Source organism: Equus przewalskii, chromosome 4 (genome assembly GCF_037783145.1).
Source record: "Equus przewalskii isolate Varuska chromosome 4, EquPr2, whole genome shotgun sequence".
In the NCBI taxonomy this organism is placed as follows: Eukaryota; Metazoa; Chordata; class Mammalia; order Perissodactyla; family Equidae; genus Equus; species Equus przewalskii.
Window position 1 is genome coordinate 20,666,283 of NC_091834.1, and position 23,793 is coordinate 20,690,075.

The 23,793-nt window shown below is 39.5% G+C and overlaps 2 long non-coding RNA genes across 3 annotated transcripts in view; one reads left to right on the forward strand and one right to left on the reverse strand.

Moving 5' to 3' along the window:
• Positions 1-10,660, forward strand: part of LOC139082781 (uncharacterized) — a 34,149-nt gene extending 23,489 nt beyond the window's left edge. The window contains exon 2 of the long non-coding RNA XR_011539012.1: positions 5,995-10,660. This is a non-coding gene — a long non-coding RNA (uncharacterized lncRNA). The remainder of the gene's footprint in view (positions 1-5,994) is intronic.
• LOC103560152 (uncharacterized) overlaps positions 1-23,793 on the reverse strand; it is a 68,649-nt gene that overhangs the window by 39,304 nt on the left and 5,552 nt on the right. The gene's annotated exons all lie outside the window — the stretch shown is intronic.

The following is a 23,793-nucleotide window of genomic DNA, read 5'->3' on the forward strand; positions in this document are numbered from 1 at the left end:
CACCACATCTTCTTTACCGTTCATCAGTTGACGAGTATTTGGGTTGTTTCCACATCCTGGCTATGGTGAATAATGCTGCAATGAAGGTACGGGTGCATAAATCTCTTTGAATTGTTGATTTCAAGTTCTTTGGATACTCTGGTTTCTCTTCAGATCATGTAGATATTTTGCCTTTTACTAATTATGGTTCTTAATGAACAGCATCATCTTGTCTCAGTTCTGTCAATGACAATTCCATGGAAAAGCATATGCTCTGGGCATCTTATCTCAGTCATTTTCCTTTGCTAGAAAAAGGCAATATAATTTAGGAATGGTGTCTTCTTGCCCCTTTTTTTCTTGGTCTCTTCCAAGCTTCTTTCTAAAGCCTCTTGCCAAGGGCACCATTGCTGTTAGCACCCAACCCCAGTTCTCTTTCTAACTGTTCTCAATAGGAGTAAATCACTCTGCCTATGTTGGTGCTGAAATTCTTGTGCTTATGAAAGCTATACAGAAGTAAGTCTCTGCACACTGGCATTTCTTAGATAGAGGATTTGATGTTTGTCTTTATTTTTTCCATCCCAAGTAAGGTTAGAGTCTTTCAAGTATGTGTAATAAAACCTTGACTTATTTAAACAAGAAAGAATTTATTATCTTATCTGACAAGAGATATGGAGGTAAAAGGGCCTCAGGGTCAGCTAATTCAGAGGCTTAATGACATAATCAAAGATCCCTGATACAATTCCACTCTTCCCCAGGAAAATGACCTCATGATCTTTTAAGACAATTCTGATTCTTCTCTCTGGGGAGCCTTCATCTCCAGGTGTCCTTCCTTAGAATCCAGTGTGCAAGTCTGTGCATCTATAGTGACATATTTAGTTGTTGGTTGTCCAGTGATCCTTCTGAGGTCATAATCTACATCTCACTCATACATACAATTATGAGTCCCTTGCAAAATGCAAAGTACAGACTCAGTGCCCATAAATCCTTTTTTTTTTTTTTTTGATGAGGAAGATTGGCCCTGAGCAAACACCTCTTGCCTATCTTCCTCTTTTTGCCTGAGGAAGACTGTCCTTGAGCTAACATCTGTGTCAATCTTCCTCTATTTTGTATGTGGCATGCTGACACAGCATGGCTTGATGATTGCTATGTAGGTACACACCCAGGATTCAAACTTGCGAACTCCGGGCCACTGAAATAGAGCACACAAACTTAACCACTACACCACCAGGCTGGCCCCCCAAAATACTTTTTTCAGGTAGAAAGGAAGGAAGGCAGATGAGAAAACTTTTTTGTAAGATCTGCTTAATATTTGAGATTGAGCGAGTGGCCTCTGTGAGAAGTGAGCATGATTGGGATCACCATGCAAACTGGAGACAGCCATACGAGAGGCTCTCTGTCCCTAGGAGTTTAGTATCTCATTCGCTGCTATGGGCTGAATGTTGGTGTCCCACCAAAGTTCATATGTTGACACCTGACCCCCAATGTGATGGTGTTAGGAGGTGGGGGCTTTGGGTGGTACTTATGACATAGGGGTAGAGCTCTCATGAACGGGATTACTGTCCTTGTAAAGGAGACCTGGGAGAGCTCCCTTGTCCCTTCCATCATGTGATCTATGGGCCATCTATGACCCAGAAAGATGTCTTCACCAGACACTGAATCTGCTGGCCCCTCATTATTGGACTTCCGATCTCCAGAATTGCAGGAAGTAAATTTCTGTTATTTACAGCCACCTAGACCTTGATATTCTGTTATAGCAGCCTGGACAGACTACAAGACTCCCTAAACCCTGACCTGGGCATTTATGTCTTATGCCATGGCCCAGACTGTGGGTTGGCTCCTTGGGTCTGGTCCCTAAGTCTAGGCTGGGTGTTGTGAGGTGGAAGGAAGGGAAATACCATCCGTAATATGGTTGCCTTTGTGCCACCCCCTCAGCAGAAGCGCTTGACTCAGGGAATTCTGTTGGAGGGGCAATAGGCAACGGTGGTCCCTGAGCAGGCAGTTCATGAGCCATACGGGCTTCTGTCTCCAAAAGGTGACATGTTTGAAGGAGATTCGTTTCCTTAATACTCATTATATGAAATTATTTGTCTGTAAATATCCACCTAAAACTTTTTTAGACTTTTTGATCTCACATCTTCTTTCTTTGCTCTGGGAGGAAGTGGTGTGGTGGGAAGATCATGGAGTCTGAAGTTCGGCACATATGCTGGGAAATCCCACCTTGTGTGAAATGGCAAGTTGCATTATCTCTCTGAGCCTAAGTTTTCTTTTTTGTCCCAAGAGACGCCACACTTAGGACACGTTTGTTGTCACCTGTGTGAGGCGCCTGGAGCACCAGCACCCTTGGTAAACACCACTTCCCCCATTCCTTCCTGACAGTGAACGGGGAGCAACATTTAATTTAAGCCTAACTTACTTCTCTCAAGCTCTAAGTCTTGATCCCTACTTTGAACCTCAGAATCCACGAATCTGGTACAAGTTTGTGTAATTCATGTGGAAGAAGGTGGGATGAGAAAAAAATACTGAAACCTACATAGGTAGCAAACACATCAATTTCCATCCTTGTTTGTGGCTGAGGGCGAATGACTGAGGGTTGGAGAAAGGATTCCACCAGAACATCAAGGCCACTGAGTGATGAGGAAAAGCTTTCCAGAGCAACCCAGCAAAAAGGACCTTTCTCTTCTGCTGCCAGGGGAGCTCCAGGACCCTTTCCCCAGCAGAAGAGACATTTGTGGAACATTTTTGCAGAGCAGTTCAGAAATGTAATGCCGTGTCTGCACCGACGTGTGGGGTGGCAAAGATGATTTGGAATGGTTGGAGCAGCAGGAGACTTACAGAGTCCCGCATGTGCCATCCACTCAATGCAGACCCAATGCTGGCAGAGGCTGACTGACCCCGGCATCAACACCAAAGGGCACTGGCCCTTGTGGGTCTTAGGCATTGATGCAGGGACCATGTCAGACCAGGGTTATGCCCAAAGGACACTCAGCCTGAGCCTGGCCTGCACTCCACTCTGCCCTACTTCAAAGTTTAGCAGAGAGAGGAGCCAAACACCTGACAGTTGTCATTAGTGAAGCTAGGGTCAGGCATTTTCCAACAGTAGTTGGTCTTTATCTGGAGTTGAAAGAAGCCCTTGAGGTGTAGCTGAGGAGCAGGGCCTGTCCTGGAGGTCCTGATGACATTTGGCTTGACTCTCCAGGGACCTGGTGGGACAAGCAAAGATCTTGCCTACAACATACGGATCCTGCTGAGCACTCCCCTTGTGATCCACACCTGCACAGGCCAATAACCCCTTTCAGCATTTGGCTTTGAGGACTGGTTGAGACACGGCCACTAAGGAGACACATCATTGCATCTCTACCCTGTCCCTGCCTGCGATGTGTTTGCCTTCCTACCCCACATGGATTCCTCATGCCACCAGTGGTAGTGTCAACAATAACAAGCACATGTAAGGATTTCCCAGCTTCGACACTTGATAGGTGCTGTGTTCAAGCCGTTTACACGTAATTATGCCATTTAATTGTTAGAATAGTGCAGTGAGATAAGTGCTACTATTATCCCATTTCACAGCTGAGAAAATTGAGACTGTGGTGGTCAGTAAATGGCCAGGGTCCTAAGGATGGTCAAACTAGCAAATCCATTTCAGTAGATGGTAACCCTGGCAGAACATTCAAGTTGCCTGAGGAGAGTTTTTAAATACCCGTGCTTGAATTTTCCCTCTGACTCTGGCAATCTTGATCTTGGTGGGTGGTGTCAGCGGTGAGTGGCTGCTGTGTGGTCCAGGTAAGAGGATGGCCTGCCTGGTGTCCATTTCCTCTTTAGTGCCTGGCGGTCCTGTTGGCTCCTCACAGTGTTCTTGCACACAGGTGGTCTCTGCAGCTCTCACAGTAGTAAAGGCCAAAGACACAGGGGAGGCTCAGCATCTTTTGCTACTTTTCCTTCAGCTACAAGAGTTATATTTAAGCTAATGAAGTCAGCTGGAGGGAATTGCAGGCATCAGGAGAGAAGAAAAACCTTCACTATTTTTCTAAATCATTTTTCATGCCAATTGCAAATGCTTTTCTGTTTTCTTCAGAAATTTCCTCTCTTCTCATTTTTTACAAGGTCATTGATCTTTTCTCCAATCTCTCTGTGCTTCACCCTCCATTCTACCTTCAGAGTTGATCTATTCGTGGACTCGGCTTACTGTTTCATAAGACAAAGCATATTTCATTTCCCATTAAATATTAATATCAGTATAATAGAGCAGAACCATAAGAGTTTTTAATCATCTCACTTTTGATCATTAAATCCCATTTCAGTTCATTTATGATGTCAATAATATGAATATAAAAGGTACATTGCTAGAATTTTAGCATCACAAGAAAATTACTTTCTGCCATGATTCCATCTCATGATTTCCATATATGTTTACCCATGGCATAGATAAATAAATCTGAGTACAGATTTTTAGACAAAGTGCTATTATTAGAGCGTATGCAAATCCATCTTTGCAGCCTCTACCTGATCAGAAAATAGATGTGAGCTAATGCTTACTATCGGAAACTAGTGATCACATATTTCTGTCAACCCAGGGTAATTCTCCCTCAGTAGGAGAAAGGAGTCAAGAAAACCTAAAGTTTTTACATTAAAGAGTATTTGAGACAGAACAATAAAAAAGAAGACAATAAGAAGAAAACTTTTGCAGTAAAAAGGTGGGAAGATCTGAAAATGGCCTCTGGCAAACCATGTGGCTTCATCCATGAGAAGCCTGTCCAGAGGCTTTAACAGCAACTGTAATTTCCACCCATTCTTGGATGTGGAGTTCACCTCATGCAGACACTGGGTTTCAGGTGGCATTGGTGTTATAAAAAGAACTGAGTTTTCAGGGGTCAAAAGAGAACAATTGAATCGTTACAGAAAGCTTCAGATAGCATGAGAACAACAATCTAAAGATCTCACCAACAAATGACATCCAAACTCCGACTGACCAAACAGTGCAGCCTGCCCCAGGAAGATGGATGGCTGCGATGGGACATTGCGGTGGAGGCAGTGCTCATCTTAGAGTTCGAGAGGTTACATACTTTTAAAAATACCGTGACTGATGAGATTCAAGTGACAGGCATTCTAGTTGCTTCCAGATATTGTTTCTGGATAATACAATGCTTCAAGCTCCTTGTAAACCAGACTACTTCTCTGGGTACTGATAACAGGGAAGATGAGGGGAACGACAAGGTAACAATTGAATGGCAATTGATGCCAGATTTAAACTTGAGAAAACTCACCTGTCAAAGGATAAGGAGGAAGAAGAGAAAATGGAGAGAATGCATTTTTAGGTGATAAATCACATGGATTCATTATTTACCCCGTAAATAGATGGCAACTTCTTAACTGTCTCTCACCCTTCTTTCCTCCCTTCCTTCCTCCCTCCCTCTTCTCTCTCTCCCTTTCTTCCTTCTTTCCCTTTGTTGGAGAGAGACCAAAACCAAGAATTTAGGATATCTTTTACTTTCACTTGTGCCACCACATGTTTGATTTTAGCCAAGGTTCTCCACCAACGTGGGCTTAGTTTAAAATTTCTTATGGAGAAAATAGGAATCAAGAGTTCACAGTCCATTGTAGGGAGCTGTTGAGTTGAATGCACATAAGATGATTTGAAATATAAGCCAGCAGAATTGGTTGTATGTGGAACCTGATTTAGCAAGGTTTGCTTACCTCCTGTAAATTATCTAACGGCGGACCCAGCTGTGGAGTTGAGGGTGGCGCCAAGATGACCAACAACACATGGCTGGGCATTTCAGGATTGCGTCAGGGGTGAGGAATGAAGATAGGATGCTGGGGGAAACCAACAAGCCCACCACAACGGATCTGGAAAAGCTGTGATGTCTGCCTTGAATGAGTCAAATCTGTGAAATATTTCGTTAAAACCATGCCCCACCTCCACTTTCAAAGTCTAGATTGAGCCTGTTCTAAATTACAGTGTTCTTATAGAGACAGTTGGTGTTTTGCTCCTGCATTCTTTTGTTTGTTTGTTTACAGGCTAGGAGGAACTTGAAGGGACAGAAGTGCCCCACATCCTCTTCGTTACATAGAGGAGAAAAGCCTGTGAAGAGAAGCTGGGCTGGCTTGGGCTGCAGGAACCCGTCCTGAGCTGGACTCTGTTGCTGTCCCACACATGGCTATTTTGATTTGGCCTGACTCCACAGCACAGTGGAGCCTGGCGATTCCCAGTGGTGGCGAGTGGCCGGAGGCCAGCAGCCTGGCATGGAGCCTGTCTGGTCAGGGACACTGGACTGTTTCCCTGTCTTTACCCCTGGCTTTCAGCAAGTCTCCTTCAGAGCTCCAGCTTAGTCTGGGTCATATTATGAGGAATTGGGAAGGCTCTTTCTCCATCTCAGAAGGAGCAGCCAACGAGAGAGCCATGTCCCCTTCTTGGGTCCAGTGTAGGAAGTTCATTGGCAGTTGCCAGCAGAAGACGGCTGTGTCTGAAGGCTCTGCCACCTCATATTGATCTTTGGAACAGAGCAGTAGAGACATGGCTTCTGTGGAGGAGCACAGAACAGAAGGACACAAGGGCCTGTTTTGTTTCTTTCAATCTTTAACACGGTGGGGCATTTTCTTGTCTGCCTGTGTGTTTCCTTTCCATTGGCCATCCCCAACCCCGACTAGTATGTAAGTCAATGAGAGGAGGGACTTCTTCATCCTTACTCACTGTTGAATCCTCAGTGCCTAGAATAGTGTGTGCATAATAAATATTTGTTGAATACATGAGTAGCAAAGAAAGAAGGGAGGGAGGAAGGATTGATCAATTCCTGTTCAAATACCAAATGAGAAAATCTCAGAAATAGATGTTGATGCCTCACACCATAATTTGAACATAAAACTGAAAGGTGTTGTCTCAAAGAGATACAGCCATGTTGACAGCAGCAGTCTTCACACAGCTAAAAGGTGGAAGCCACTCAAGTGTCCATCGATGGATGAATGGATGAACACCATGCAGTATACACATACAACGCAATATTATTTAGCCTTAAAAAGAAAGGCAATTCTGACACATGCTACAATGTGGGTGAGCCTTGAGGACACTATGCTAAGTGAAATAAGTCAGTCATAAACAGACAGATACTGTACGATCCCACTTATATGAGGTACTGAGAGTCATCAAATTCATACAGAAAGCAAAATGGTAGCTACCTAGGGCTGGGGGAAGAGGGGAATAGGGAGTCATTGTTTAACGGGTACAAAGTTTCCCTTTGGGTAGACAAAGAGTTCTGGAAATGGATGGTGATGGTGATTGCACAACAATGTGAATGTCTTTAATACCATTGAACTGTACACTGAAAAATGGTTAAGATGGTAAATTTTACGCTATGTGATTTTTTAGCACAATAAAAATATTTGGAAAAATACATGAAAAAAAGCAAAACCAAAAACTGAAAGGTGTAATATTTTGTAGTGCCAGGTGTCTGAGGTTTGGGATATAAAGATTAGATCTATTAAAACGCAAATATCCTGGATTAGAATGCAACAAGGCATTGAATTTTTAAGATAAAGCTTCAAAGAAATTTCAAGCTATGTCAACCCATGTTGGGTTTGATTTCAGATTATTTCATATTCTGGGAGTACTCATCCACTTTCTGTTTTTTTAAGTTTGGTTTTTACTTTTATCAAGATTATGTATGTGTATGGTTTAAAGAGTAAAATAGTTCTACAAGACTTGCTATGAAAAACAGGGGTAAGTTTGCTCTCTCTATTGTTACCATTTCCTTCCTTCCACAGGAAACAACTGCTAACCTCTTTCCCAATTCTTTCCAGGCGCACATTCACATCTCTAAATAATAAGCTCGTATTGCTACTTGTTGACTTCAGTATTAGGTGCTATCTATTAGCTTCCACTATGTAAGGTGAGGGCTTAGCTTCCTTCTCATCCTGGACCCACACACATATACAGTTCCTATGCCTCTATCCACCCCACAGTCATATCATAACTTTGGTTGGATAGATATGTGGTGCTCCCACTATGATGATTTTATAAATCTTATGCACAGCTGAGCTCTGTTGTGCCCAATCATTCCTTTTCCCTTCCTTCAGTCCTCTTTTCCTGGAGTTACAAATTGTCTGATCTTGTTGCCCCTGGTCTGCTCCCATGTGGATTGGTTGATGGGTACATTTGTCACTCAGATTCTGTCCTGGGAGTTCCCTTTCCCATTCTCCTGAGTACGCCCTATTCTTTCATGGTTAATCCAAGGGTCAGAAAACCACAGCCCTTGCCTTGTAAATAAATTTGGATGGGGACACAGCCAAGCCTTTACTTGTGTGTTGTCTATGGATGTTCTCAGGCTGCAAAGGGAGAGCTGAGTGTGAGACAAAGACAATATGGCCGCAAGGCCTAAGGTATTTACTATCTGGTCCTTAATGGAGGAGTTTTCTGGACCCTCATGGACTGTATCATTTTATCAAGTATATCCTCCCATTGCTTTTCAGAAGGTTACAGAGAAGAAAATAAAGATTTTTGAGACTTTGCAAGCCTGAAATATCTTATTTTCTACTTTCAACTATAATTACTGAGTTGGCTGGACAGAAAATTCTAGGTTGGAAAATAATTTCTCTCAAAACTTTTAATAAACACTTTTGAAGCAATTATATAGTAATGTACACCAAATATTAACTGTAGCACTTGGTGATTATTTACAAAACTTTCATACTTGTGTAGCCATCACCATTCTAGATCAGTCCTAGTACCTTAGAAGTTTTCCCACTATCTCCACCCAGTCATTCCCCACCTCCCAAAGGTTATCTTTATTCTGACTATGTCACCATAATGTAGTTTTGCCTCCTATAGAAACTGGATTAATGGAATCATACAGCACATAATTCTTTATGTCTGTCTTCATTCTCTCAACAAAACATTTGTTATATTCATCCATGTTGCTGTGTTGTGTTTATTCTATTTCTATGCTGTACAGCATTTCATTGTATGAATACACAAGACTGTATTTTTCTATTCTATTTTTGATGGACATTTGGGTTGTTTCCAATTTGCGGCTATAATGAACGGAGTTGTTCTAAGCATGCTTGTACTTGTCTTCAGTGAATTTTTAGGCATTTTTATTAAGTATGTGACTAACACAGGAATTTCTGGGTGACAGGGGTGCACTTGCATAGCTTCAGTGTATGCTCCTAAATTGTTTTCCAAAGTGATCCTTCCAATTTATATTTCCATCAGCAATTGATGAGCAGTCCAGTTTATTTACATTCTTCCAACACTAGGTATTGTCCTAGTTTTAAAAATTTTTTTCATTCTGAAGGTTGCATTTTGTATCTCTTGGTTTCATTTTGCATTTTCCTGCTGATCAATAATGTTGAGTCCCTTAGCATACACTATTAATCATTTGGATACCCTTTTTTGCGAAGGTCTAGATGGAACTTTTGCCCGCTTTTAATTGGGTTATTTATCCTTTTGGTTGACTTGTGGCGGTGCATTGAAATGACATTTGTTGTAAATTAGGAGGCCGCATTTGTGTGGATCGGTTTCTGGACTCTGTTTGTTCTACTGGTACGGTTTCCTGTCTCTGCACCAGTATAACAATATTTGAATTAATGTGGCTTTGTGGAAGCCTTGCTAGCTGGTGGTGCAAATACGCCAGCTTTACTTTTCTTCTTCAGGGTTATCTTTGTCATTTCCAACCCTTTGCATTCCCACATGAATTTGGAATCAGTTTACGAATTTCCACAAAAGTGTTCACTGGGATGCCAGTGGAGGTTTCACTGAATATATAGATCACATTGAGGAGAACTGACTTTTGTTTTCAGCTTCCAGTCCTTTAAAGCGGTGTAGTCGATCCTCATTATTTGTGAAATCTGTATTTCCAAATTAGCCTACTGGCTAAAATTTCTTTGTGGCCCCAAAATTGATACTTGTGGCACTTTCGTGGTCATTGCAGATTATGATCAGAGTGGTGAAATATTTGAGTTACCTGATGGGCATGTACCCAGCTTGGCTAGAACAAGGTGACGCTTTGCCTCCTTGGTTCAGCTCTCACACTCGTAGTAAACGTGCCCTTTCATGGTTAATTTGGTGTCATGTTTTTCACGTTTTTCTTGGTGATTTTTCTGTTTAAAATGGCTCCAAGTGTAGTGCTGAGATGATGCCTGGGGTTCCTAAGTAAGAGAAGGCTTGATGTGCCGTATGGGGAAAACACATGTTAGAGAAGCTCTGTTCAGGAGTGAATGATGGTGCATTTGGTGGTGAGTTCAACGTTAACGAACCAACAACCTATACAAATAAGTTGTCTTTAAACAGAAACACACATAAAACAAGGCCATGTATTCATCAGTTGATAAAAATGCTGTGACCAGAGGCTGGCAGGAACCTAACCCTGTATTTCCCCTAGGAGCAATGGTCGGTATTCACTAATCCAGTGTTTGTGGAGATTTCATAGAACATCACTGCTGTGAACAACAAGAATCAACTGCATTTCCCCCTGTAAATTTCGGTCTTTAGTTTTTCTTAGTAATCTTTAGTATTTTTCTGTGTAGATGTTTGCACACGTTTTATTAGATTTATTCCTAGATGTTTGATTTTTTAGATGCTACTTGAAATTTCACTTTCTACTTGCTTGTTTCTAGTATGTAGAAAACAATTTGTTTTTGTATATTTAATGCTATGTCCAGTGAACTTAATAAATTTACTTATTAATTCTAACATTTGGTAGATTATTTTGGATTTTCCCCCATACACCATTATATCATTTGTGAATAACTCCAGTTTCATTTCATTTTTTCAATTCATATGTCTTTTTATTTTCCTTGCCTTTATCACACTGGCTAGGACCCTGTCCAAAATATCAGATATAATGGGGATAGTGATGTGATGGTTAATTTTATGTGTCAGCTTGCTTGGGCCACAATATCCAGTTTTTGGTCAAATACCAGTCTAGATGTTGCTGTGAAAGTAGTTTTTAGATGTGATTAACATTGAAATCCGTAGACGTTGAGTAAAGCAGATCACCTTCCGCAGTGAGGGTGGGCCTGATCCAATCAGTTATCACTTGAAAGTCTTAAGAGAAAAACACTGAGGTCCCCTGAGGAGGTGGGAATTCTGCTTCCAGACGGCCCGCAGACTCCAGCTACAGCGTCACTTCTTCCCTCAGGCTCCACCCCGCTGGCCTGCCCTGCACATTGCAGACTTGCAAGTCCCCACAATCTTGTGAGCCAATTCCTTAAAATAAATCTCTCTTTCTTTCTGTATCTCTATTTCTTTTCCCTGTATATAAACCTCGGAGATATTCTAGGTTCAGACCACTGCAATAAAGAGAACATTGCAGTAAAGCGAGTCACATGGAATTTTTGGTTTCCCAGTGCACATAAAAGTTATGCTTACACTATACTGTAGTCTATTAAGTGTACAATAGCATCATATCTAAAAAAACAATGTACATACCTCAACTAAAAGATGTTTTGTTGCTAAAAACCGTTAACAATTATCTGAGCCTTCAGTGAGTTGTAATCTTCTTGCTGGTGAAGGGTCTTGTAAAAAATGCAATATTTGCAAAGCACGATAAAGCAAAGCGCAATAAATGGTATGCCCGCGTGTATATGTATACATATAATTTAATATGATGTGTGCTGTAGATTTATTTTTTTTAGGTACCATTTATCAGATTTTAGGAAGTTCATCCTATTCCTAATTTGCTAATTGTTTTTTTTAAATTATGAATAAGTATTGAATATTAGCAAATACTTCTGTTTATTATCAGCTATGATGCTCATATGATTTTTCTGTACTATCTCGTTAATGTGGTAAATTACAATAATCGATTTTCAAACTTAAAGCCAAATTTACATTCCTGGAAGCTTATTAGTGATGTATTAATCTTTTAAATATACTGGAAGTTTCGATATTTTGCTTCCCTGTTCGTGAGAAGGATTGGTGATTTTTGTAACGTCCTTGTCTGGATTTGTTACCAAGATCATGCTAGACTCAGAAAATGAGTTGTTAATTATTCACTCCTTTTCTATTCTCTGGAATAGTTTGTGATGATTGTTTTTCCTATTACTTATTGTAGAATAACCCTGTAGAATCTTCATGTCAGTGTCTCTTTTAAATAGAAATATTAATAATTTGCACTTTAACTTTTTCTTGATCGTTCTTGCTAAAAGATTATCAGTTACATTTGCCTTTGTCTTGGATCACTCATGCTGCTATAACAAAATACCACAGACTGGTGGGCTTACAAACAATAAAAATTTATTTCTCATAGTTCTTGATGCTGGGAAGTTCAAGATAAGGCACCAGCAGATTCGCTTCTTGGTTCATATGGCCATCTTCCCACTGTATCCTCACAAGGCAGAAGGGGCAAGCAACAGCTTTGAGTTTAATTTGCTCTTCTTTCTCTAGCATTTTGAGGGGGATGTTAGATCATTGATTTTCAGTCTGACTACTTTTTAGCCCCCTCTTTTTGTTTTTTAAAGACTTTTAAGTATACCAATTTCCTTTTAAAACTGCATTAGGGGCTGCCCTGGTGGCGCAGTGGTTAAGTTCACACACTCCACTTTGGAGGCCTGGGGCTCACCAGTTCAGATCCCGGGCAAGGACCTACACACCAGTCATCAAGCCATGCTGTGGGAGCATCCCACATACAAAGGAGAGGAAGATTGGCACAGATGTTAGCTCAGTGGCAATCTTCCTCAAGCAAAAAGAGGAAGATTGGCAACAGATATTAGCTCAGGGCCAATCTTCCTCACCAAAAAAAAAGAAAAAACTGCATTAACAGTATCCCACAAGTTTTGGTACATTATATTTTCATTACTATTTAGTTCAATACAGTTTATAATTTTCATTTGGATTTCTTCTTTGATCCATGGGCTACAAAGACGTGTATTGCTTAATTGCAATATGTTGGGGGATTTTTCTGGTTCTCTTTCTAATTTTGATTTCTAGCTAATTCTACTGTGGTCAGAGAATCTACACTTTGTAACTTTAGTCCTCTAAGGCCTGGTGCATGGCTTATTTTACTTAGTGTTCAACGAGCACTTGAAAAGAATGTGTATTTTGAAATTTTGGGCTATTGTGCTTGATATATGTTAAATAGATCAAGTTTGTCAAAAAGATCGAGTATTAAGAGCTTCTATACTCTGTTGATTTTTGTGTTTGCTTTTTCTTTCAGTTACTGAGAAGATATCCAAACACAGTTTAAAATCTCCAACTGTGACTGTGGATTTATTGATGTCTTCTTTTAGTTCTGTTAATTTTTGCTTTTTATATTTTGATGCTATTTTTCAAGTGCATCCAAATTTAGGATTGTTCTATATTTTTAAAGCTCTTTAATTTCTTAAAACTTACATTCTTAAACCTACATTATGTGAAATTAATATAGGTACACTATCTTTCTTTAGCTGGCATTTGTACAACGTATCTTTGTCTTTTTAAATTAATTAATTAATTAATTTTTGGTGAGGAAGATTGTCCCTGAGCTAACATCTGTGCCAATCCTCCTCTATTTTTTGTACATGGGATGCTGCCTCAGCATTGCTTGAGAGGTGTGTAGGTCCGTGCCTGGGATCTGAACCCTGGGTCACCAAAGTGGAGCACGCAAACTTAACCACTATGCCACTGGGCTGGCCGGCCCCCAAAATACCTTTTCCTTTGTTTTACTTTTAATCTTTCTGTATCGTAATTTAAGCTGTGTCTCCTGATACTATCATAAAGTTTTTGAAAATCCAGGCTGACAATCTTATTATTTTATCGGTAGCAATTGTTCCATTTATATTTAATAAATTACCAATTTATTTGGGTTTTAATCTGCCATCTTACTGTTTTTTGTCTTATTTGTACTCTCCTTTATTCTTCTCTCTTGCCTTCTTTTGGATTCATCATGTATATTTTGTTATTTATTTTTCTCTTGTCTTACCTTGTATCCTTAAATATTATTATGCATTTCTTTATTTTTCTTTAATTGTTTTCATAGAGATTACAACACACATACCTAAATTACAATATGCGTACTTTACTACAGTCAACTTAAGCTAGTACTTTTAGCTTTTCTTGCACAAAACAAGAATCTTACAACACTTTAATCTATTTACTTTGTACGTCTTTTCGCTATTGTTGTCAGATATTTTAATTTTGCTTAACATATTACTAGTATTACTTGATAATTTAATGTTGCTTTTTATTTACCAAATAGTGACCCTCTTTGGTGGTGGTGTGTGATTTTCTTCCCCTATCACGGTGATTCCACAGAGATCATTTTCCATCTTCATAAAACGTCTCTTCAGTATTTTCTTTATTGTGCATGGTTTCACTAAGTTTAGAACTGTTCGTAAGAAGTTATTTTCTTTCAACACTTTTAAAGATTTCATTCTCTTCTGGTTTTCATAGTTTCTACAAAAAATTCAGCTTCAGTTTTTCCGCTGCTTCCTTGAGGGTAATATGTGTATTTTCTCTGGCTGCCTGGAAGATTTGGTTGTTGTCCTTTTGAGAGTTGTTTTGCCTTTGTGAGATTTCCTCTTTAACCCTGATGTGTGTCTGTATGGTTTTCTTTGTATTTATCCTGCTTTGAGTTTTTCAAAATGCTGAATTCTGTGGCTTGATGTCCTCTGTCAGTTTTGGATTATTATTGGCAAGTATCTCTTTAAGAAAACAAGTTTTCTGATCCAATATTTTGCTCTTCTTCTTATGATATTTAAATTACATATACATTAGACCTATTCATCATGTAGTATATATCTTGTATATATTTTCCATTTTTCCCTCTGTCCCAATCTGGAATTTTCCACTAACTTATCTTCCATTTCAATAATGTTCTCTTCTGGATCTAATATGATATTAAAACCTACCTACTGAATTTATTATTCCATTTTTTATTTTTAGAATTTTACTTGATTCATTTTAGTACAGTTCTCCCATGATTATTTTCACCTTTTCCTCTATTTTTGCAAATACAATCATTATTGTTTTAAATTTCATGTATGTCAGCTCTAATATTAGGGTCACCTTGGATCTGTTTATCTTTAATTTGAGTTGAACAATGGACATTGTTTATAAAAGATTTAGAAGTTGTTAACCTTCTCTCAGAACAGTTTAATTTTCTTCTGGCTAGCAGAGAGCGTATGAGCAGATCTGGCCTATCTCCATATTGCTCTTACTCCTACACCGTAACTCTTGGGTCTTGCTTGAAATTCTAGCGTGCTTACCAGTCTCCCTAGCACCATGAGACTCCAAATTCTTTGACGTAGAAGCTACTGTTCTGGTTTGATCTGTCTTGCCATAAAGTACACAGCTTAGAAGTTGGCAAATGCCTTTACAGGAAATTGTATGTGGAATGTCAAGCTCATTTATTTTTAATTCTCTTTTGTCTAGGAACTTGCCTCTTTAAAGTTTTGGCTTCTTAGTAGCCGTGAACTCCAATTTGTGTCTCCCCTGCTCAACGGGTCTGCAGCAAGCTCAAGGATATGGTTTATGGTTCAGTCTCTTTGCTCTGGGCTCTGAGGGAAGAGCTGTGGCAAATGACGGCTCACCTCAATCTTTTTCTCCTCCTTCAAAGATTTTGATTTAAATGTTGGCTCCTTTTGTTATTCTCCAGTGCTTTCAACAGTTTGTTTTGTATTTTAAAGTTGTTCTTTGTGTGATTTGTTAGTTTTAATATAGGTGGGTTAAGTCTAATGAATTTTAATAAATTTCATGTTTTAGTCTCTGACATTGCTATTAATGAGTTAATGTCATTTTTCTTTGCGTTTTGTAAGACATATGTTACAGTGTTTTTCTTGTTTTCTTCTTCTTCTTCTTTTTTTTTTTTTTGGTGAGGAAAATTGGCCCTGAGCTAACATCTGTGCCTGTCTTCCTCTATTTTTTGCAAGGCTTGACAAGCAATGTGTAGGTCTGCACCCAGGATCCAAACCCACATACCCTGGGCCACTGAAGCAGAGAGCACAAACTTAACCACTATGCCACTGGGCTGGCCCCTCATGTTTTCTGTATTCTAATGATGCTATGTATACTTGTTCTATCAATTTTAGAAAGAAGAATGTTAAAATCTGCAGCTATGATTGTGGATTTGCCTATTTCTCCCTTCAGTTCTGTCATTTTTTTGCTTTATCTATTTGAAACTCTATCAGGTGCATGTATATTTAAGATTTCTATGTCTTCTCAATGAATTGATGCCGTATCACTATGTAAAGTCCTAACTTGGCTCCTCCTCCTTCTCTTCCTAGTTTTAAAATCTACCTTGTTGAATACAAATACAGTTACTTCAGCTTTCTTACAATTAGTGTTTGCATGGCATATCCTTTTCCATTTGTTTTACTTTTAACATATTTGTGTCTTTATATTTAAAGTTTGTTTCCTATAAATAACATATAGTTAGACCTTGATTTTTAACGCAGTCTGACAGTCTCTGACTTGTTGGAAACATAAACTCTTGGGCCGTGCTCTAGACCCACTAAACCAGAAAAGTCAGATGATTCTGGCTTATGCTAAAGATTGAGAATCACTGCATTAGGGCTAACAATATACATATTTATCTTACCTTAGTCTATTTTTAAACAATACTATATGATGTAAGACTTTTATAGCAGTGTTATCTATTACCATCTTCCTCTTCTCTATGCAAGTTGTTATACATTTTACTGTTACATATTATAAATTCTAAGAGACGTTGTTGTAATTTTTTCTTTAAATGATCAATTAACTTTTAAAGAAAAATTTTAGAAGAGAAAAAAATTGAAATGAGAAAAATAAATTTCTGGCATCCTTTCTTTTATTGTGTAGATTTATATTTCCATCTAGTATCATTTTCATTCTCTCTGAGGAACTTCCTTTATGAGCAGTATAGATCTGCTGGTGAACACATTCTTTCAGGTTTATTGGTCTGCAAAAGCCTTTATGTCACCTTAGTTTAGAAACATGTTTTCACTGAGTATGGTATTCTAGATTGCTGAATTTCTTTTTCCTTTAAGCATCTTAAAGTGGCCCTTACATCATCTTCTGACATGCATAGTTTCCAGCAAGAAATCTGTAATAATTCTTATTTTTTCCACGTTTTCTTTTTTTTTTCTGGATGTTTTAAAAATTTTTATATCAATGGCTTTATTAGTTTAGTCATGGTGTACTTAGGGGTGTGTATGTGTGTGTTTATCTAGTTTGGGATTGGTTGAGCTTCTTGGATCTATAGCATATACTTTCCATCAAATTTGGAAAAATTTTGGCCATTACTTATTCAAATTTTTTTTATGTTCCTTTCTTGCTCTTCTCTCTTTCTGGAATTCCAAAGACACATGTGTGAGACCATTTGCTGCTGTTCCACAGGTCACCGAAGCCTTTTTCTTCTTCTTCCCCTTCTCTTCTGTCTTCTTTTTACTCTTGTTTTAGTTTCAACTGTTTCTATGGCTATGCCTTCAAGTTCTTTGATCTTTATGCCTCAGTGTTTGTTACTTTAATATCATCTAGTGATTTTTTACTATTTTTTTTCTACAAAGGTTCCATTTGGTCCTCTCGGATGTTTTCCAGTTCTTTCATAATTATGCTCATGTTTTCCTTTACATCTTTGAGCATATTTTTAAAATATACCACAGCTATTTTAGGGTTCTTGTCTACTAACTCCATAATTTTTTTTATAATTTCCAGTTCTGTTTCTATTGACTGGCTATATTTCATGTTTTCCTGCTTCTTCGTGTGTCTAGGAATTTTTTATTAGATTCTGGATATGGGAATTATTGTTCCACTTCTAAGTCATGGAGTTTTCAGTGTCACTACTGAATGTTCCGTATACTCATCAAGGTCTCTACTTTGGCTGATGGGAAGTGAGAACTGTGTGAGTTCTTGGAGTTGTTTGGTTTATAGTGACCCAATTCTTTCCCCAATACTTGTTGCTTACCTGGTCTCCTGAAGTTTATGCATACCTGAATTTGTGTTATGCCAAAGACTTAAAGGGACTCCTTAAATCCACATTACTAGACTCTTTCTCTGTTTAACTCATTCCTTTCTTGTACTCCACCCTGCAAATTATAGCTTCTTTGGCCTCTCTGACCTTTAATCTTTTTCTTCTACTCAGTGAGACTGCTAGGCACTATTTTTTTCTGCCTCCCTGTGCTGCAGTCTGAACATTCTCTCCAGAAAGAAAAACAGGTTTATCATAGGATTTGCCTTATTTATTCCCATTTTCTCAGAGACCACAGGTCTGTACTGCTTGTTAGCTAATGTCCAAAAAATTGTTTCATATATTTTGCCTAGTTTTCTGGTTGTTTATAATGAGAGGATAGTCAAATATACCTTCATCTGATGAAGTGGAAACCATACTGTGTTTTTGCCAGTGTTAATGGATGCTATTTGTTATTTGATTCAGACCCTCCAAAAAAAATTGACCAGCAATGTATTCCTAATTGAGTGTTCTAGAGCCATGTCCTTCTAGGTTTAAATTTGCTGTGAGAGTTAGAATGAAATTTTGACCTTGGATTTCCAGGAAGTAGTTCGAAGATTTACTCTGACTTTGTGGGTTTATGTCATACACTTATCTCTAAAGCAACTGCTTTGACTTAACTACATGGTTAACTACAGGCTTAACTACATGGTTCACTGCAGGGATTCAGAGCCTTTCCTAGCACACAGGGATGGAAGCAGAGCAGGAAAGAACCTCAAAACAGAAAAAAAAAACTAAGGAGGCAAACAAAAAATATCCACTGCCAGTGATGAAGGGACATCCAGGCAGCTCTTGACCAACTTAGTGAGAATTAACATGGTAAGTCTCTTGTCCTCTGTGAGTCTCAGTTTTCTCATCTGCAAAATAATAGGAACAATATGCTGATTCCTAGCATCTCAAACACTTTCCCTTTTAAGGTTAGAATCCCTGCTCAGAACCCTCCTATGCTTTCTTCTGTATTCTTGACATTATGGTATGGACACAAGATCTTGCATGTGCTAAATTTCCTACTTCTAACAAAAGCCATCTCAACATTTATTTATTTGAAACAGGGCCCCCTTCTCCCTGTTCACTGCTCTTCAATCATTATGGCCATCTTAAGGGGCCTTCAGAGGCATAATGGCCTCCCACTTCAGGGTCTTGTGTACACCTTTCCTATGTATAGAACACTCTTCTTTTAACTCTTTACCTGGTCCACTAGGGTTGGGTTTCAGGTTAAGTGTCATGTGTTCAGAAAACCTACCCTAAAACCCGAGTCCTGGCTATGAGATCCCCTTGAGAAGCTGTAACTGCCTCCTTAAGTATTTAATAATTTTTGCAGCTGTTAGGTTTAATGTTGGCACTTTTGCTAGACCATAAGCTCTAAGAGGGGAAGAATCTGTGTGTTTTGTTCACCACAGTGTAACCAGGACATAGCAGAGTACATTGCACATCTTAGATTTTTGGTGAATATTTAACTCCTGAACGGATTACTGAAGCAAACTTGTTGTGTATGCGCACAGTGGTGAAGTGCACACACAGCTGGTCAAATTCAAACAGTGCTATTTAATAGCTGGATGACTTGTTAAATCACTTAGCTCCTCTGTGCCTTTGTTTCCTCATCTGTAATGTGGCATAATAAGAGCACCTACTCATAGGGTTGTGGTGGGTATTAGTAAGTGTTTCGGGCTGAGAACAGTGCCTGGCTGCCATGTGCCGTAATCAGCTAGTTTCAGCCACTGTGGATGGTCATCCAGCGTGGACAATGAGAGCTAGAAGGAACTCTGATGGCCTCTAGTGTCTCATGGCTCTAGCTTTACATTTCATCAACCAAGGACTCTGTGTGTCAACGATGATGTGTGACATATGTAGATGCCTCAACTCAGTGGTGGCCTGAGTGAGTATAGAACCTCAAACCTTTGACTTTTATCTTACCCTTATCTTTTCACTTACCATGTGTCTGACACAGAGCTCGGACCATAAACTGGAGGTTAAGATCATGGGCAGGTAGGTAAACAAGCCCTTTCCTCTGGGTCCACTCTCGTGCCTGGGCTGAGCAGATGAACTCTCTTGTTCTCAGAAATGCGTGGGCACTGCCCCCATGGCTACTTCTATTTAGCTTGGGCAAAAAGTCCTCTCAACCATTTTTTAAATATTAAAAATGCTTGAATTTATAGCCTTTTCCAATGTGCTAAACAGCAAGAGTATAATTAGATATTTCTCAGCTGCACATGGACTCTTTAATTATGACAGTGCATTCATCCTTTCACACATGCTCAGTAACCTGAAAAGTTCAGGCTTTCTCATCTCCTTCCCTAATTATTAAGGAAGATTATCATGGCTTGACAGGAATATCTGATTTTATGCATCTTGTCTCTAACAACTGCCAAAAGTTTCTAGTGCATATTCAATTGCATGCTTCAAAGATGGATTTGGATAATACAGTCATTCAATTACATTCACCTTAAGATTCATGGCATAGCTCGGCCACGATTTGGTAGTGATTGTTAATATAGAACCACTTTGCAGATAGATGCAAGTATAAATTATAGAATGCCAGGGTTCAATTTGATTTTGAAGGGTTTTTTTTACTATTATAAATAATGAAGGATGCTGAAGATGATTCAGCATAGTCGATTGGATATAATTAAAATCCTGAAGGTTGTGGTTTTTAAAAGCTGCATCTGCCTTTTGTCTGCTGGGATTTTGAGGTGACTGGAATACTTAAAGGTTGTGCATTTTTCTATTCTCTCTTTCCTATTTCTGCCTTCCTGCCCACCCTCCTTCATCCTGGCCACCTTGCAATCAATTCCTCAATCCTTAAACTTTGATTTCAAGCGGAGTGCTGGGTGCTGGGGATAGTTCCTGTCCTTAAGGGGGGAGGGACAGACAAGAGAATTTACAGACTAAAATATGATCAATGACAGAGACCAATACAGAATGCTACAGCACAGAAGAGGGTTACCTAACCCTGTGGGGAGGATCAAGAAGATTTTCTGGGCTGAAGAAGGATCCACCTGAGCCACAGGGGAGGGTCAAATCCTTCATAGGATGTGCAAGTTCAGATGGGAGGCACTTTACTCACCCATTCCATCTTTCTAAGATCTCAAAATATTTGCAGATTAGCAATAGTCATATTGGGGTTCATGTGACTTAAATACAACCAAGTACAAGGGAAACCAAGCATCAGTCAATAAGTATCTCTCTATCTCTCTCTCATTTGCAAAGTAGTAAACAAAGTTCGTCCTGTGATTACAGCAATGCCCCTCAATATTCTCTTTCCCCCTTAAGTGTCACTCTGCTTTTCTCTCTCCATGCTCCAAATATCCACTTACTCTTTCCCTGGCCCCCAAATCAGAACCAGGTTTTAGGAATAGCTCAGGCCAACTAATTCTTACTCATGAGTAAACGACTGGTAAGAATCCATCTCTCTCAGGGGTGTATAGAATCCTTAAGCCAGACAAAAGCATCTATCTCTATTTATGTGAGGGGCATCAAAGCAATGTTTGCTGTCTTGGGGTGGAGAGGTTTATGGCCCAAAGTCTGGATCCATTTGAAATGTAAGGAGAGCCTTTCGTAGAGGATAATGAAGAATACTTCGTCCCTAGGAGGAGTGGAGTTAGGCCTAAAAGAGGCCTAAGAATAAGCCCTGGTTTCAGACAAGTTTTATTCCACGTATTCATCACTTTGATTTACATCCTTGTTTGCTGTTTATCTGTTTCGAATAACACAGTGCAAGCAATTGTTTGATTACAGATAGTAGCAACAATTTTGTTAACATCTTTTTCTTGTTTTCTTATCCGGGGGATAACTTGATTTAAAAACAAAAGAGCAAAACATGCATTAGAAATGAGTCCCCAGAAGCAAAGTTTCATTTAAATTTTGGATTTAACTGAACTTCCCCTTCTGAGGCATCTGACCTTCATTTACTTTTCTCATGTTATGCATTAGGTCCCCAGCACTCATTTATAACCTGAAGTTTATATATTTTGACCACCTTCATCTGATTTCCTGCCTCCACCCCGCCTTTGCTAATTACAAATCTGATCTCTTTTACTCTGTTTAGTTGTATGCGTTTTGGTTTTACGATTCCACATATAAATGAGGTCATGCAGTATTTGCCTTTCTCTTATTTTACTTAGCATAACCCCCTCCAGGTCCATCCATGTGTGGCAAATGGAAGGATAGCCTCCTTTTTGTGGCTGAATAGTATCCTATTGTATGTGTACACCACAGTGTCTTTATCCGTTCACCAGGACACTTAGGTTGTTTCCATGTCTCCACTATTGTAAATAATGCTGCAGTGAATATGAGGGTGCAGATATTTCTTTGAGAGAGTGACTTCATTTCCTTTGGCTATATACTCAGTTGTACGATTGCTGGGTCATATGGTAGTTCTATTTTTAACTTTTTGATTAAAAGTGCTGTTTTCCATAAAGTCTGCAGCAATTTACATTCCCACCAACAATTTCCCTCTTAGGGCACAAAGGTTCCCTTTTCTCCACATCCTCGCCAACACTTGTTATTTGTTGTCTTTTTGATAATGGCTATTCTAACAGATGTGAGGTGATATCTCATTGTGGTTTTGACTTGCATTGCTCTGATGATTAGTGATGTTGAACGTCTTTTCATGTACCTGTTGGCCATTTGTATGTCTTCTTGGGAAAACTGTCTCTTCAGGTCCTTTGCCCATTTTTAATTGGATTATTTGTTTGTTTTGGGGTTTTTGTTTTTGTTTTTTGCTGTTGAGTTGTATGAGTTCTTTATATATTTTGGATATTTTTCTTCTCATTTTTGAAGAAATGATTATCTACCCATTTCAGAAAGTAAATCTCTTTCTGTTTCCTAAATTATAAAAAGAAAGAAGTGAGTATGAGGACTGAGCGAAATGAGTTTGTCTTCCCAGAGATCTTGCTTGTCCCTGGGAACTAGAAGGAGAAAAGTTTACCATAGAAAACTAGAAGGAGTTTACCGTAGAGTTTGCATTGTGTTTCAGAATGAAACACAAAATAGTTATTTTAGAAAATAAGGTAAAGCTTTTAATTAAAAACAAAAAAAAACACTCCTTAGAGCTTCAGCATTTATAAAAATGAGCCCCTTTGTAGCAACGGTCACCATGATTTGACACCCTGCTCCTCCAGTGTCAGGATGGAAGCGCCCCTGCCCAGCTGGGGTCGGCTTGGTCCTGTCCCAAGATGGGCGGAGGTTGAATCCCATCGCTTGGATTACTCATCCGTTCCTCTCCTAAGAATTAGGTGTTTAAGGCATTAGTGCTCATGTGCAGTTGGAAATAGTTTCCCCAGCTGCCCGCCCCCTGAGTCTTGCAGACCAGCTGTTTGCAACGACCACAGAAATGAAATATGACTCTGCACAGGGACATGTCAGCCGGTCACTAGCAGCTGTGGAGCATCATGAGTGTGTCTCCATCCTGTATATGGTCAAGACCAAGGGGAGGCCTTGTTTAGAAGTCTTAGAGTAAGGTGGGCTGGCCTGGGAGCCTATACTGGTATGTTTGTCCTGGATGCCAGTGTCCCTAGGGACTGCTGATGGAGACATCTCTCTGATGGAGATCCTTGGGGAGTGAAGTCAGGTGGAAAAGGGGTGGAGACCCAGGAGGCAGCACATAGCCTTGCCACTTAAAAACGTGTCATAGATGTGTCCATTTTATCCAAGATGTTTCCAAACAGTTGCATGTAAATCACACCATTATAGAGGAAAGAAGTCTAATAATTCTTGATGAACTTGCCATTTTTAAAGGATGGCGAAGGGCCCTTTCTTGGGGTTGAAGGAAGTGGAAGGGTGCATCGGAGCCCTCTAGCTTCTGGTGGGCTTCAGTTGGGCTGCATGTTAGGGAATCTTGTACATGAAAAACGTGCTGATTCCCACAACTCCCAGCGCCAGCTTGTTGCGGGATTCTTTGGCATCTTTCCCCTTGTTATTT